At 37.6% G+C, this 13,062-nt stretch overlaps 1 protein-coding gene across 1 annotated transcript in view; it reads left to right on the top strand.

Annotated features, from left to right (window-relative positions):
- CYSLTR1 (cysteinyl leukotriene receptor 1) overlaps positions 1–13,062 on the top strand; it is a 43,795-nt gene that overhangs the window by 22,071 nt on the left and 8,662 nt on the right. The window contains exon 2 of the mRNA XM_084869721.1: positions 9,025–9,124. The gene's annotated coding sequence lies outside the window, so the exon portion shown is untranslated. The remainder of the gene's footprint in view (positions 1–9,024; positions 9,125–13,062) is intronic.

The following is a 13,062-nucleotide window of genomic DNA, read 5'->3' as shown; positions in this document are numbered from 1 at the left end:
TCAGTGGTTGAGCATCAGCCTATGAACCAGGATATCAAGGTCTGATTCTGGTCAGGACACATGCCTGGAATGCGGGCTCAATTCCCAGAGAGGGGCATATAAGAGGCAGCTGATAAATGATTCTCATCATTGATGTTTCTATATCTCTCTCCCTCTTCCATACTCTCTAAAATCAATACAAATATGTTAAAAATAAAATTTCAGTACTTTGCAAGAATTATGAGCAAAAAGGACACAAGCAATTACAAATCACTAGTCAATAAACAGGGCAAGAAACAAGCTTTATGTCTCTTTGCAACTATTTCAGAAGCAATTTGACCTAACATGCAAAATGTCCTCTGTAAAGTATGTGGGTCTCATTCCTATTTTAAAAATGTAAACTACAGGAGAGAAACCAAGATGGCAGCAAAGGTAAACAACTAAACTGCCACCTTGCACAACAATTTCAAAAATACAACTAAAAAAAACACGGAAAAGCTGGCTAAGTGAAAGTTTTATAGCTAGAAGGAAAGAGAAAGGAACACAAACACTGAAAAGCTGAGGTAGGGAGGCACATGAATAAGGGCTGGTGGCAGGCAACTGGGCGCACGGCTTTTTTTCAACCCAAAGGGAGACAAGCTCCTGATCACTCTGAAATCCAGTTTCTGGGGACCATGGGGGGAACCCAGACACCGACATGGAGAAGCTGGACTGTTGGCCATCTGGTCGGAAAGTGAGGGTGACTTATTTGAAGAGGTGCGCCCAGCAATCATTGTTAACAGTGCTGGAGCACAGGGCACTGGGACATGGAAAAGCGGAAAGGCAGAGAAGACTGGCTGGCAGCCATCACTGTTTACCACGCCCTAGCCTAGTGAAGCCCTGAGACCCCACCCTGCACATTCTACAAACCCACCCAGTCTCCACACAATGGCTTTTGCATATAAATGGCCTGCCCTGTGGCAACTTAACCAAATAAACTGCAGCTACAGTCAAACTGCTCCAAAACCGCTAAATCCCAAGCAAAGAGGAGAAAACTGTAGTTCTTGCTGTAGCTCCTGCTGGGTGGCCTCAGACAGTAGCTGAACTGCACCCCATTAGAGATCCAGAAACTAGTGTATCTAGTGGTCTGTGTGAGACAACACCAGATTTCAACTACTCTCATAAGGAACACATTCAAGAGGCAGACTCAGTGAGCACCAAAGCCCTACTGGAACAAGTCCTGCCCCATAAACATGTCTCCAGCACAGAAATTCTTCCATTATAGACACAGCAGGTCCTCAGAGCCAATTGGCCTGCAGTGACACCAACAACAATCAAGACTTAACTACAACAAGGCTGTACACACAGTCCACAAAGGGGTGCACCAAGAGTGTTCACCACAGGTAACTGGGAGGCTGACCCATTGAACCATATAGGACACCTAGCACACAAAGCCACCCTACCAACTAAGAGAAGCAACGAAAATGAGGAGACAAGGAAACAGATCACAAACAAAAGAAATGGAGAACAACTGACTGGTTATAGAGCTCAAAACCATGGTTATAAAGTTTTTCAAGAATTTCCTAGAAAAGGCCGATAAATTTAATTAGACCCTCGAGGATATGAAAAAAGGACCAACTAGAAATTAAACATACACTGACTGAAATAAAAAATATTATACAGAGACCCAACAGCAGACTAAATGGACGCAAGAATCAAGTCAAAGGTCTGGAATACAAAGAAGTAAAGGACACTTCTCCAGAGAAGCAAGAAGAGAAGAGAATCCAAAAAGTTGAAGGTAGTGTAAGAAGCCTCTGGGGCAACTTCGAGCATACCAACATCAGAATTATGGGGGTGCCAGAAGAAGAGAGAGAGCAAGACATTGAAAACCTACTTGAAGAAATAATGACCAAAAACTCCCCCCATTCTCCCCACCCCCCACCCCCCCACCCAGTGAGAGAAATAGACTTACAAGTTCAGGAAGCTCACAGAACCCCAAAGAAAAGAAATCCAAAGAGGACTACACCAAGACACATCATAATTAAAATGCCAAGGGCAAAAGACAAAGAGACTCTTACAAGCAGCAAGAGAAAAACAGTTAATTATATACAAGGGAGCACCCATATGATTATCAGCTGATTTCTCAACAGAAACTATGCAGGCCAGATGGGAGTGGCAAGAAATATTCAGAGTGATGGACAGCAAGAGCCTACAACCAAGATTACTCTACCCAGCAAAGTTATCATTCCGAATTGAAAGTCAGATAAAGAGCTTCACAGACAAGAAAAAGCTAAAGGACTTCATCACCACCAAACCAGTATTATATGAAATGCTGAAAGGTATTCTTTAAAAAGAGGGAAAAAGAAGAAAAGAGTAAAGATAAAAATTATGATCAACAAATACATATCTATCAACAAGTGAATCTAAAATTCAAGTGAATTAAAAATCTGAGGAACAGAATAAACTGGTGAATATAATAGAATCAGGGCCATAGAATGGGAGTGGATTGATAATTCTCAGGGGTAAAGGGGTGTCTGTGTGGGGGGTACGGGAAGAGACTGGACAAAAATCATACACCTATGGATGAGGACAGGGGGTGGGTAAGGGCAGAGGGTGGGGTGGGAACCAGGTGGAGGAGAGCTATGGGGGGGGGGAGAGAAACAATTGTAATAATCTGAACAATAAATATTTATTAAATTTTTAAAATAAATTAATAAAGGGATATAAGCAGTTTTTTGGGGGGATGAGGGATGTAAATTAAGGCCTGAGGGTCCCAGGTTTTATTCCAGTCAAGGGTTTGTACTTTGGTTGCAGGTTCCTCCCCAGCCAGGGCCCTGGTTAGGGCTCATGCAGGGGGCAACCATTCAATGTGTTTCTCTCACATTAATGTTTCTCTCCGTCTTTCCCTCTGTAATCAACTCTCCCTAAAAATTAATGGAAAAATATCCTTAGGTGGGGATTTTTTAAAAATGCTTAAGTTAAGGATTTTCTATTTGGACAATTTTTTCAATTACTAAACTTTAAAATAACAAAAGTTTATAATCTCAGCCAGAAGACATGAATAGACACTTCTCCAAAGAGAGCATACAGATGGCCAATATACATATGAAAACATGCTCATAGTCACTAATCATCAGAGAAATGAAAAGTAAAACCACAGTGTGGTATCACTTCACACCTGCCAGAATGGCTCTCATCAATAAATCCACAAACAAGTGCTGGCGGTGATACGGAGAAAAGGAAACCCTTGTGAACTCTTGGTAGGAATGCAGATTGGTGCAGCCACTGTGGAAGACAGTATGAAGTTTCTTCAAAAAATTAAAAATGGACCTACCTTTTGATCTAGCAATTCCGCTGCAACTATACCTGAAGAAACCCAAAACACTAATGCTAAATAGTATATGCACTCCTATGTTCATTGTATTACAGTAGCCAAGATATGGAAGTAACCCAAGTGGCCATCAATAGACAAGTGAATAAAAACGCTGAGGTACATCTATACAATGGGATATTACTCAGCCATGAAAAAAATGAAATCTTATGATTTGCAACAGCATGGATGGACCTGAAGGGTATTATGCTAAGTGAAATAAGTCAGTCAGAGAAAGACAAATACCACAGGATTTTACTTACAAGTTGAATCTAAAGAACAAAATGAGTGAACAAACAAAATTGAAAGACTCACAGATACAGGGAACAGATTGGTGATTACCAGAGGGGAAGAAGTTTAGGGGACTGGATGAAAGAGGAGAAGAGATTAAGAAGTACAATTGGTAGTTAACAAAGTAGTTCCAGGGATGTAAAGTACAGCATAGGGAAACTATATATATAAAAGTCTAAGTGACTGACTGTACATATGTCCAACCATCCAACCAACCGACCAGCCAGTATATATGACACACACTGGCAATTTAAAAAGAAACATTGACTCGTGCATACACAATACATATAAAGCTCTCATTGGCTCCATTTGCATGTGTGTTTTAATTTTATAATACTATATTATATATACTATTTTGACATGTAATTTTTTGTAGTAATGTAAATACTGCACAAATATTTCTTCTAATTAATTTCCTTTCAATGTGCACGAATTCATGCACTGGGCCACTAGTTTAGTCAATAATATTGCAATTACTGTGTAAGGTGTCAGGTGGGTACTAGAAATATCAGGGGAAATCTATTGTATGTAATGTATGATTGTCTAACCACTATATGTACACCTGAAACTAATAGAAAATAACATTGAATGTAAACTGTAACTAAAAAATACTTTTGTTTATGATCTCACTGTGAAATTTTGTGTTTTAAACATCTTTAGCCCTCTTGCTTTTCCATAATGTGAACAGAAGAGATTTCCTGCCACCCCCTCAACACTATGTCTACCTTTCAAAAAGTTACATTTTGTAAAACCAACAAACTGACCTTTAAAAAATGCTTTAAAGAAAAACAAAAAAGAAGAAAAAAACAAAAAAATAACATGCTTTTTCTCTAATTTTGAATTTTTCCATAATCTTCTTATATTTTAGAGAACAAAGAAGGCTAAGTGTAAATTTTCACTTATCTTCTTGACCCTTATAGAAAGTATAACTTTCCTTTAAGGTGGAATAATTTGGTTTCTTGTACCTTTAATAACCCACATAAGTGAGTCCTTTTCCCCAAGTATTTATAATTTATTTTACTCCAATGAAGTGCAATCAGTAAGGTAAAGTCCCCAAATTTAGAGTAATACAGCTGTGTTTATTTGCCCACTTTCAGGAGTTTTCTCACAGTCTTCTGGGAACCAACTTCCAAAATTAAAGTCATCTCCTAAGATAATTTTAGATTTCAAATGTTAGAAAGAAAACAAATTCCCATCTATTATTCTGCTGATCAAATTGGTCTTGGCATCTCCCCTGATTAAGGTTGTTGGATACAGCAAGTATATTTGACTATTTCCCAAGAGTTTACTTTTAAAGGAACAAAAATGTTTATGATTTGTTTAGATTGGATAAACAATGTTAAAATAGATGTTTCATTATTCAAAAGACTAGAGACCCAGTACATGAAAATTCGTGCATTGGGGGGGTGGGGGGGGGCCTCAGCCTGGCCTGCCCCACCTCACAGTCGAGGAGCCCTCACAGTATGTCCTACTAATGGCTTAGGTCTGCTCCCCAGAGGCAACAGGCCGATCAGATATATAAACACTTTCTGGACACAGCACGGACTCCTTCCTATTTCTTTCCTCTGTGGTTGGAGAACAGGGGACTAAAAGGCAGAGACAGAACTGTGGCCAGGCCTGGGGCTTTTATAGGTAGTGGAAATAGGGAGAGAGCTGGGGAAAGTCTAGACATGTTTCCTTCTATTGTCCTCCCTTCCACCGAGCCCCTACCTGAGTTTTTTCCTTCTCATGGTGGACACTCAGGCCTCAGACCGACCAGGCTAATATACTAGTTATCAATTTTAACTAATTAAAATTTTAACTAGTTAACAATTTTAACTAATTTTAACTTGTTAATTAATATACTACAAGTTAACAGGCTAATAACTAGTTAACAACACACACACACACACACACACACACACACACACACACACACACACACACTGAGTGGCCATATTAATATGCATTTAGAGATCATAATAATCTGGCCATTCAGTAAAATATCTGAGCAACTCCTGAATTAAAGAATTGAAATCAGCCGAAGCCGGTTTGGCTCAGTGGTAGAGCGTCGGTCTGCGGACTGAAAGGTCCCAGGTTCGATTCCGGTCAAGGGCATGTATTGTACATTGGTTGCGGGCACATCCCCAGTAGGGGGTGTGCAAGAGGCAGCTGGTCGATGTTTCTTTCTCATCGACGTTTCTAGCTCTCTAGCTCTCTCCCTTCCTCTCTGTAAAAAATCAATAAAATATATTAAAAAAAGAAAAAAAAAGAATTGAAATCAAATTGTGCTAAAGCTGTTGTCAGAAACAAGAATCCTCAAGGAAACTGAAAAGGGAAAGGAGGAAAGTAGGTAAAGTATTAAGTGCTTGCTATGTGCAAAGCTCAAAATTACTAAAGGAAGCATAAAAGACACCTCAGGATCCCAAACTTGAGGAAACATTACAATGCCACATTTGCTCACGTGCATGTAGTGAGTGGGCCAAATTATAATTGCACCGCTACCATGAAAATTGTTAACTAGTATATTAGCCTGGTAATATTAAACTTTTCATAGATGGGTCCTCTTTGTCTTTCCACACTAAGGAGAAATAAAAGTTTTGTCTAAACACAAAATTGTGAAAAAGTCAAAAGTTAATTTTCTCCAAATATAAAATGAGTGGAAACTCATAATTTCAAGACTATAAAGGATTTTTTTTCATTCAACATTCAGTTAGTATATCTGTATTGATTACAGAGACCTAGAACGAGTTAAACCAAAAAAATATTACTGCCTAAATAACAAAATATTAAAGCCAACTTTATTTCCCACCTGTAACCCATACTTCACCCAGACTTCTAGCTATTGGCTAGCTATGCTAATTCTGAGAGGGAAAAGAAATTGAAGAAGATTGTAACAATGATTATTGAAGGACAAGGTAGACTCAAAGAGCAATATTGTAACAGTAGATTCAAGTCTCTATTTTTATAAAGTATCTGTTTTATATTTTTGCATTTCCTTTATTTTCCTCTTGATTTCCTTTTTCCCCCCAGTAGATTTCTTTTGGGAAGTTCCAGCCTATTTATAATTACAAAGAATAAACTGGAGGAAGTTGTTTATTTTGTTTTCACTTAAACCACAGAAAAATGAAAAATGCAAGTCTCTGGGGTCCTTGCAAACAAGGATGAAAGTTGCTGTAGGGCAACATAAATTTAAAATAACAGTGTTCAAGTTGCTACTGTTTGAAAAAAGTCCTTCTTTGCTCATTTCTTGAGGTTTTGTTATACTGTTAGATTTTATGATATAGTTTAATTGAAGAGAAGAGACATATACTCATTAAAAGTTAACTATACAAACTACAAAACAGTTTGTCTCCAAAGGTATATAATATGTGCCAAATTAATAATATAAACAATAACTGCTATTATAAGTTTTTTGGGAGAACGGTCCAAGGTCCAAGCCATGCTTCCTTCAGGGAAAATTGTCCATTGGACATCCCACACAGATATACTTGATATTTTTTCTTCTAACTCTTATTCCTAAAAAACTAGATTCTGGACAGACGCATGCAAAAAAAAAAAAAAAATGAAACTAGATCACCAAACTTACACCATACACAAAAATAAACTCAAAATGGATACAGGACTTAAACATAAGACGGGAAAACATAAAAATATTAGAGGAATCTACAGGCAGAGAAATCTCACACATATGCCGAAAGAACTACTTCACTGATACTGCCCCTGGGGCAATGGAAGCTAAAGAGAAAATAAACAAATGGGACTACATCAAAATAAAAAAGCTTTTGCACAGAAAAAGAAACCATCAACAAAACAAGAAAGCCCACTGTATGGGAGAACATATTTGCTAATGTTATCACTGATAAAGGTTTAATATGCAATATCTACAGGGAACTTATACAACTTAATAAAAGGAAGATAAATGATCCAATAATATAATGGGCAACAGACCTAAATAGAATCTTTTTGAAAGATGACAGAAGAAAGGCCAAGAGACATACGAAAACATGCTCAAAGTCACTAATTATCTGACAGGTGCAAATCAAAACGACAATGCAGTACCATCTCACACCTGTCAGAATAGCTATTATCAACAAATAAGTGCTGGATGAGAGAAAAGGAACCCTTGTGCACTGCTGGTGGGAATGCAGACCAGTGCAGCCACTGTGGAGAACTGTAAGGAGTTTCCTCAAAAAACTAAAAATGGGACTGCCATTTGACCCAGTAATCCCAGTTCTAGGAATAGATCCCAAGAAACACCAATCAAAAAGGATATATGCACCCCTATGTTCATAGCAGCACAATTCACTGTAGCTAAGATTTGGAAACAGCCTAAATGCCCATCAGCAAATGAATGGATTACAAAACTATGGTACATCTACACAATAGAATACTGCACTGCTATAAAAAAAAAAAAGAAGTAATTCTTACCATTTGCAGCAGCATGGATGGACCTGGAGAGCATTATGTTAAGTAAAATAAGCCAGGCAATGAAAAAAAAATACCACATGACCTCACTCATTTATGGAAAATAAAGAACATTATAACCTGATGAACAAAAAGATAGATACAGAGGCAGTAAAGCACCGAACAGACTGTCAAATTACATTGGGAAAGCAGGGCAGTGTTGGGGAAGCAGGGGAGAGTTCAACTAAAGGACTTGTATGCATGCATATAAGCACAACCAATGGACACAAGACATTGAGGGGGGTGGGGGTATGAGGGCATTTGACGAGAGGTTGGAGAGGCTGGGGGAAGTTCAAGGGGAAAAAAGGAGATATATGTACTACTACATGTAATACTTTAAACAAAAAAATAAAATAATTGGGGGGGGGGAAACTAGATCCTTGGATATGAACTCCTAAATTGTTTCTCCTTTGAACTTTATAACAAACTGCTCAGAAGAGAAAATAGGATAAATACCATGGCTTCATAGCAAAAAGAATATTTATAATACTGTGTTAATCTTTAGATCACATGTGTCAAACACAAGGCCCGCGGGCCAAATCCAGCCCGCCAGGCCTTGCAATGTGGCCCGCACCGCGCTGTCATCACTGCACTCCGCTGTCAGTTTATGACATTGTCAGTTTATGACTGTTCAGTAAACCATTCGGCCCGCGATTTAGGCTGGATTTTAGATTTTGGCCCCTTCTCTGATTGAGTTCGACACCCCTACTTTAGATACAGAAGTTATGTGTACACAGAAGCAAACATCAATAATAGGCCCTGGTCTCTATTCCAAGTTTTGCCCCTGGGGATATAACAATGAATGGAGAGAAAAGAATGAGGCATGAAATTCAATAACTAGTCCAAAATCTGTCAGGAGAGCTTTCCTCTCCCATCACACATCCTGGATCTATGTTTAAGGCTGCTAAGATCCCATGACCCTTCTGCACTGCTTCTAATGTCTTTAACTTCCTTTTCAGTGTTTTTATTTCAGTTTAGACTTCATCTGATACTATATCATAAGAGGCACTGATCAGAAACCAGGAACATTTTTGAAGAGTACTGCAGTGCTACAAAGAGGTATGGTTCCATTTTCTAAATGACTCTGTTTCTTTAACTTGCAAAGTATCTTAACAAAGTAACTTCCTTCATCATTTGCACTAAAAGTAAATTCACTTATGTTTATTGCTTGTTTATATTAATCAATTAATAACCATTTTTGTGCTATAACTCTTTCATACTGCATTGTAATCTCTCTACACTCTGAGCCATCACTCCTTTCCCTCATAATACTATGAGCTTCTTGAAGGCAGAGATGGGATATTGGACATCTCAGTATCCACATAGCATGGGTCTCATTAATGGGGAATCACAGTAATTCTATAAATATGAATTAAATGTTGTTGTAGGCAAGCAAAGCCTTCATCTGTATAATGAATGCTTTGAACTAAATGATCCCTACCCCTTTAGGATTTATTATTAGTTTGAGAATTTTACAACCTTTTTTAATGGCCTACTTTAACTCAGTTGACTTGATTTTAAAAATAAACAATTGAACCTAAATATAGAAATTACTAGGAAAGCTTATTTTGGTCTGTAAGGACTGGGAAGTTTCTTAAAGGAAATAAAGATCATCTGTTTCTTTGTCTGTTTCTATTAATTTCTTTAACAGTTTTATTTGGCATATTTTATTTAAAGATATGGGAGTTTCAAATGTATTTATACTATTTAACAAACAAATAAATAATTACTCTGTATCAAGATATGGGCATTTTTTAATCTTATAGTTCCTTCATGATTTAGTGCCTTACTTAATAATTTAGGAAGCAACTTTACTTAACAGAGCCACTTTAGACTCTGAGGCTGGAAATATATTTTTTAATTTCTTTATTGATTAAGGTATTACATATGTGTCCTTATCCCCCCCATTACTCCCCTTTCCCGGATTTGAAAAGATTTTTAAGTATATTAGAATGAAAATGTAGAACTAAGTGATTTTGAATAATAAATAATCCTTTCAAACTTGTTCCATCATTAACAAACTTGTTCACTCAATTAACATTTACTGAGCACTTATGGGCAAGGTACATATGTGTTAGCCCTGTGTGTGGTGCCTTCTTATATATCATCCAAAAAGTCTGTGAGGGAAGATAACACATGCATACAAATCATTGATTTGCAAGATAGATTAAAAGTACCCCAGCAGGGAAAAATATAGAAATTACTTTGGATAGAGGTTGGGAAAATGTTTAGTTAAGAAGGTGTAATTTTTTTTTTTTTAATATATTTTATTGATTTTTTTTTTACCCCCTCCCTCCCTCCCACACATCCCCTCCCTCCCCAGAGTTTTGTGTCCATTGGTTGCACTTATATGCATGTATACAGGTCCTTCGGTTGATCTATTATCTCCCCCAGATCTTCCTCCCGTCCCTGCTGTAACTTGACAGTCTACTTGTTGATATACTGTCTCTGTATCTATCTTATGGTTCACCAGTTTATAATGTTCTTTATTATCCACAAATGAGTGAGGTCATGTGGTGTTTCTCTTTCATTGATTGGCTTATTTCACTCAGCATGATGTTCTCCAATTCCATCCAGGATGCTGCAAATGATGAGAAATCCTTCTTTTTATGGCAGCATAGTATTCCATTGTGTAGATGTACCATGGTTTTTGGATCCAATCATCTGCTGACGGACACTTAGGCTGTTTCCAAATTCTGGCTATTGTAGATTGTGCTGCTATGAACATAGGGGTGCATATATCCTTTCTGATTGGTGTTTCAAGTTTCTTGGGATATATTCCTAGAAGTGGGATTACTGGGTCAAATGGGAGTTCCACTTTCAGTTTTTTGAGGAAACTCCACACTGTTCTCCACAGTGGTTGCACCAGTCTACATTCCCACCAGCAGTGCACGAGGGTTCCTTTTTCTTTGCAACCTCGCCAACACTTGTCGTTTGTTGATTTGTTGATGTTGGCCATTCTGACAGGTGTGAGATGGTACCGCATTGTTGTTTTGATTTGCATCTCTCGGATAATTAGTGACTTTGAGCATGTTTTCATGTGCTTTTTGGCCTTCCTTCTGTCTTCTTTTGAAAATATTCTATTTAGGTCCATTGCCCATTTTTTAATTGGATCATTCATCTTCCTTTTATTTAGTTGTATAAGCTGTTTGTAGATGTTGGAGATTAAAACTTTATCAGTGGTAACATTTGCAAATATGTTCTCCCACACAGTGGGCTTTCTTGTTGTTTTGTTGATGGTTTCTTTTGCTGTAAAAAAGCTTTTTATTTTGATGTAGTCCCATTTGTTTATTTTCTCTTTAGCTTCCATTGCACTAGGGGTAGTATCAGTGAAGAAGTTTTTTTGGCATACGTCTGAGATTTTGTTGCCTGTGGATGCTTCAAGTATTTTTATGGTTTCCCGTCTGATGTTTAAGTCCTGTATCCATTTTGAGTTTATTTTTGTGTATGGTGTAAGTTGGTGATCTAGTTTCATTCTTTTGCATGTATCTGTCCAATTTTCCCAACACCATTTATTGAAGAGACTGTCTTGACTCCATTGTATATTAGTGCCTCCTTTGTCAAATATTAATTGAGCATAGTGATTTGGGTTGATATCTGGGTTCTCGATTCGATTCCATTGATCTATATGTCTGTTTTTGTGCCAGTACCAGGCTGTTTTGAGAACAGTGGCTTTGTAATACAGTTTGAAGTCTGGTATTGAGATACCTCCTACTTTACTCTTCTTTCTCAGGATTGCTGTGGCTATTCGGGGTCTTTTATTGTTCCAAATGAACTTTTGGAGAGTTCTTTCTAGGTCAGTGAAATATGCCGTTGGTATTTTAATGGGGAGTGCATTGAACTTATAGATTGCTTTAGGAAGTATGGACATTTTGATGATGTTGATTCTACCAATCCATGAACATGGTATGTTCTTCCATCTGTTTACATCTTCCTCTATTTCTTTTTTCAGTGTCGTGTAGTTTTCCGCGTATAGGTCCTTTACTTCCTTAGTTAAGTTTATTCCTAGGTATCTTAATTTTTTTGGTGCGATCGTAAATGGAATTGCTTTTTTAGTCTCTGTTTCTATAAACTCACTGTTGGTGTATAGAAATGCCATAGATTTCTTGGTGTTAATTTTGTATCCTGCTACATTGCCAAATTCATTTATTAAGCCAATTAGTTTTTTAATGGAGTCTTTTGGGTTTTTTATATACAATATCATGTCGTCTGCAAATAAGGATAACTTTACTTCTTCTTTTCCAATTTGGATGCCTTTTATTTCCTCCTCTTGTCTAATTGCAATGGCTAGTACTTCCAGTACTATGTCAAAGAGGAGTGGCAATAGTGGGCATCCCTGTCTTGTTCCTGTTCTTAGAGGGAATGGTTTTAGTTTTTGCCCATTGAGTATGATGTTGGCTGTGGGTTTATCATATATAGCTTTTATTACGTTGAGGTATGATCCTTGTACTCCCACCTTGTTAAGAGTTTTTATCAGGAAAGGGTGTTGGATTTTATCAAATGCTTTTTCTGCATCAATTGATATGACTATATGATTTTTATCTTTCAACTTGTTTATGTGATGTATCACGTTTATTGATTTGCGGATATTGTACCAACCTTGCATTCCTGGTATAAATCCTACTTGGTCATGGTGTATGATCTTTGTGATGCTCTGCTGGAGCCGATTTGCTAGAATTTTGTTGAGGATTTTGGCATCTATGTTCATGAGGGATATTGGCCTGTAATTCTCTTTCATTGAGTTGTCTTTATCGGGTTTTGGTATTAGGGTGATGCTGGCTTCATAGAAGGAGTTTGGAAGTGTTCCTTCCTCTTGAATTTTTTGGAATAGTCTGAGGAGGATAGGTTTTAGTTCTTCCTTGAATGTTTGGTAAAACTCTCCTGTGAAGCCATCTGGCCCTGGGCTTTTGTTTGCTGGAAGCTCTTTGATGACTGTTTCAATTTCTTCCCAAGTCACTGGTCTATTGAGATTTTTAGATTCTTCCTGATTGAGTTTT

Source organism: Pipistrellus hanaki (assembly GCF_964339955.1).
Source record: "Pipistrellus hanaki genome assembly, chromosome: X".
NCBI classification, from domain to species: domain Eukaryota; kingdom Metazoa; phylum Chordata; class Mammalia; order Chiroptera; family Vespertilionidae; genus Pipistrellus; species Pipistrellus hanaki.
This window is presented reverse-complemented; position numbering and strand designations above follow the sequence as displayed.